Source organism: Mastomys coucha, unplaced genomic scaffold (assembly GCF_008632895.1).
Source record: "Mastomys coucha isolate ucsf_1 unplaced genomic scaffold, UCSF_Mcou_1 pScaffold21, whole genome shotgun sequence".
Lineage (NCBI taxonomy): Eukaryota > Metazoa > Chordata > Mammalia > Rodentia > Muridae > Mastomys > Mastomys coucha.
Window position 1 is genome coordinate 154,807,413 of NW_022196904.1, and position 4,946 is coordinate 154,812,358.

Here is a 4,946-nt window from a genome sequence, read left to right on the forward strand (position 1 = left end):
TGGAAAAATTGTTCTCAGTCCATTTCCTATGTCACCTGCTGGTGCTATCCTCATGCCAAGGGAGAGAGAATGAGACTGCCAGATAAAATACAAGATACCCAGTTGAATATGAATTCATATAGGTATATGTATTTATACTACATACATATGAGATATACCTACATTAAAAGGCGACATTTATCTGCAGTTCGAATAGATCTACGCAACCCTTGTTTTTATCTGCTGAATCCGAGCAGTAGAACCCAGAAGACTTCTGGACCTACAGAAGTGCCTCTATGCAGTATCAGGGCCCAGAAGGAACCACTCCTGAGTGTATTTGGGGACAGTCAGAGTTCTTTTCCTTTTGACTCATGCAACTTGGGTGTTTCTCTTCCAACAAAAGAGACCTACTTTTTTTATTGTAGTTCTAGTTAGTGCCCTGGAAACACTACAAAGGATTCTAGGATTTTAAAAAGTAAAATATGTAGATAGATGAAACTTTTAAGATTTCATAATTAACTTTTAACTACAGTGTTCATTAGTATTAATGAACTCAGGAGAATAAAATAACTCTTATCTTTTAGAATCCTCAAAATTGAATTATCATTTTTCCTATAAATATCTTTCAACATTGCTGCTTATGCTAAGAGTTCAGACTACTTTCTTTCTCTTAGAATGTCCCCCTCCCAAATTTATGTTGGAGTTTAATCGTTGTTGGAATATTAAAAGTTGGAATCTTTAAGATAAAAATGCCACCAGAGTGGTCAAGAATGGACTAGTGTCTACGTTAGGTTCATCACTGTGATAGAATAACATAAACAGGTCAAAACAGGCCTTGTTCACTTGGCCTTGCAAGTTCAGGAGTTTCCATCCATTGTCGTAGAGATGACATGGAGGGCAACTCATATTGTGGCAGCAAGCAACAGAATAACATATCTTTTTGCTTTTCCTCAGCCTATCAGATGGAATGGCCCATGTTCACAGAGCTTCCTAGAGTTCCTTATATAACCTCCACAGAGATATGCTTTACTGACTTCCTAGCACTTCTCACTCAAATTGGCAATGAATTAAGAATCACGAGTCTACCCCTTGATATCCAAACACATCTCTAAAGCAATGGATCTCAATCTTTTTAGTGCTGTGGCCCTTTAATATAGTTCTTTATGCTGTGGTGACCCCAAGCCATGAAATTGTTTCATTGCTACTTCATAACTGTTATTTGTTACTGTTTAAATTATAATGTAAATATCCTATATGCAGATGTCTCATGTGCTACCTCAAAGGGGTCATGACCCATAGATTGAGAACCACTACTTTAAACTGTTCTACACCTGGTCCTCAAAGGGCTCATGCCCATCTCATAACCAGTCTATTATTGTCCAAAATATCCCATAGCTACAATATTGCTCAAATGCTCTGAGATTCAGGATGCTATGGATTTAACCTGAAATGATCCCCCCGATAGGCTCAGGTTTCTTCTCCATCAACAACTTATAGTACTATTTGAAAGCTTTGGGACCTTTAGGAGTTGTGGCCTAGCTTGCAGATATATAGAAGAAGGTCTGTGAAGTTGTATCTATGCCTTAGTTCATCCTTTTGTTCTTTGCCTCTGGGTATTTATTAGTTTATTTTAATTTGCTTGATAAAATACCCAACAAAAGAGAAAGTAAAGGAGGAAAGAGTTTATTTTAGCTTATAGTTCCAGAGGAGATAAATTTGGGACTCAGACCTGAAACAAATTGTTAAATGAGGTACCCATTAACATATCAAAATGGACTTAGCTGCAAGGTTCTCCATGTATCCCTCAATTCCTACCTGTTACAGGGTATAGCTAGCATACTCCATCATCTACCATAAACTCTGGCCAAGAGACTGAGCTGCCCTTCCTCCAGGGGCCCTTCTTATATAATCCAGCCTTTTGAGTTACCTGGCCTTTTTGATCTACTCTTTACCCTCTTGGCCAATCTCTTGGCCCAGGCTACTCCTGTGGCTGCTCTGACCTCCCTCCTCTCCTTACATGGCTCAGCTCAGTCTAATCATGTTTACCTTGAACTCTTCTAGGACTTCCTGCTTGTAGCTATACTCTTAATTTAGCTACAAAAATTACCTAGAATATGTATCCTCCACCACACCTATAAGCAAGCAGTCTATCATTCCTTGTGTGTTTTTTTTTTTTATTCAGGATACAGTCTATCATGATGGGGAAAATGTGGTGACAGACAAGGGGGTGGGCACAGTAGAACGGGAAGCTGGTTGGTCGCATTATATCCACACATAAGAAGCAGAGAGAGAATAGGAAGTGGAGCCAGGTTACAAAACCTCAAAGGTCATCCCCAGTAGTGTATTTCCTTTAGCAAGGCTCCACCTCCTAAAACTTTCATATCTTCCTAGACAGCACCAGCATCAGGGGACCAAGTGTTCAAACACCTGAGCCTATGGGAGGCATTTCTCATTCAAATCACCACATGGTTCATAGCTATGTGAGCAAGTGGATGCTCTCCACTCTCACCAGGAAGAAGACACAGCATTTAGCCTCCCACCACGATGGATTGTAATCCTCTCTAAATTCATAAGCCAAAACCAGTCTTTTCTTACCTTGCTTTGTCAAGTGTTTTGTCATGACAAAGAGAAACTAATAAGCAAATTGCCACCAGGGGGTGGAGTCATTGCTGTGATAAGCATGCAATTGAACATGTGATTTTTAAATCTTTAGACTGGCCTATGAGAGGAATTTGGAAAGGTTTTGAGTTGTAGGCTAGTGAAGCTATACAGTGCTATAGGAAGAACTCAAGGACTATCCTGTTATGCTAGTTTCACTAACAGCTAGAAGACCAGAATGGTGATAGAATGTGTCCTGTGGAGACCTTGCTCATAAGGACTCATAGGGAGACAAGGACTATTTTGGCAACTGGAGTAGAGGTTGTTTGTCTTATTTTTGGGCCAAGAATCTGGCTTTGCTTCAACAGTGGCCTGAAAATTTTAGTGAGACTAAATCCCAAAGTAATAGAGTAATTTATTTGGCAAGTAAATTTTAAGGCAGTATAACATTCAGGCTATGACATGATTATTCTTTATTGCTTTTAGTCATCTTTACACAGACTTGGGACAAAAAAAATGAAACAGAAAGAAGTAACATAAATGTGCCGTTTAGTGAGGAAAAGAGTAGTGCATTTAATGTTGCACAAGAGGTGACTGCAATTGTTACAGATCAGTGTCGTCAGAGAAGCTTCACTCTACACTGGGACAATAGAAAAAGTGTGTTGATGGCAAGACCCCACTCAAAAGAGGCTCAGACTACAATAAAACAAACATAGCTTAAAGATGTAAAGACTTTCATACAAAAGGAGAGTGCCTGGAAATACAGTTTATGCAGAGAGTTGAATGGGTGCCCTACTGCAAAGGGGCCACTGTGGGAACTGTTTTCCAAGGTTAAACAATCAGAAGCCACTGCAGCAAGGGTTCAGGGGGCCTGGCTATCACTCCACTGACAGCAGAATTCACTATTGTTGATGTGGGGCTGGTTTTACAGGTAGGCAGAATGTAAGAGAGAGGCATTAAGGTTCCATGGGAAAGCTTTGTTTGACCACGCCTGTGTGTAGTAGTTTAGATTTCCCATGGAGAACTCATGGCAGGGCAATCCATGAAGCTTTGAGAGCAAAGCCTATGCTGCAATAGGGTGCCAGAGACGGCAGGAAGATGCAGGATCTGCAAAAGAAAGTTGAAGGCGCTTTCTCTGATGCCATACAGAGAATCTATTTTAATAGTTAACCATGGGTCATCTATGGAGCTATATACAGAACATCATGGATAAATCAAATTGCATCTAGATCCATATCTTATTTTGGCCCTTATGCTTCATTGGTTCATCTTATTTGTGACAGGAAAGTAACTTGTAAGGATAAAGTAAAGAGTTTAAAACACATCCATAATGATGAAATTCTATATTTTGTTCATAAATACTTTTCAAGCTTATAAAACAAACAAGTGTCATCACAAATACAGACATGCTAAGCCATCACCCATGACACTCTGAAACCTGACAGATAAGTGTATCTGCTGCAGGGATGTCAGAGAGACATGCTGCAGGCAAACAGGACACAGAATCTTCATCCCAAGCATGCTGTTCATGCTTTACTCCACAAAGATCTCAGCAGACTGGATGCTCTGGCAAAGCCAGGCTTCCTGTACTGGAAGTACGACTGTCTTAAGGTAAATTTGCCAGCTCCTTCCTTTTTGCAAGATCATTAAATCCTTGATAGGCTAAGTATGTTAGTTAATGTTCTAAAGGAAAGACTCAGGCCGTATTGATTGTGTTTTCACTACTTACCTGATGTCCACTCACAACAGCACATGATTATTTAAAATGTTTGTCGCTCATTGCCTTCACCCTAAACAGTTTCACTAAGAGACAGAGCAAGATCAGTGAGCCTGAAGTTACCCAAAAGGACCAAAGCAGGTCACTAACTTAAGATCCTGAGAATAGTCTGTCTCTGTTTTCTGATTAAAATATTAAATAGAAGGAAGCATACTCTTTGTACAAAGATGATTTGTCATGAGAAATTGTGACAGTGCTGTGATAAACTGAAAACCACACACTTACCCTGCTTCTAGCATATCTCCTTGCTAAGCTGGTCTCCACTGATGTGGCTGGTCCCAGGACCTTCTCCAGCCAGGATTCAATAAAATTGGAACAAGCAGATGTGTGAAAGTCCCTTAGGCACACAGGCTAACCTACCCCCTGTTCTTGGGAACCCTGTTATCACTGCTGTGTCAGCAGGACCTGACTCTTTAGTCACATGGTTGCACATGGCCAGGGGACCCTCAGCATTGTCAACCTTGAGCCAAGAGCCTGATATTAGAATGAAAACACTCTAGATCCCAATCCAAGTAGATAAGATTAGAGAACCTAGTGGACTCCCTAAATAAGGAATGTCATTTGTTGTTCTAAGTCAGTATGCTTCCACATG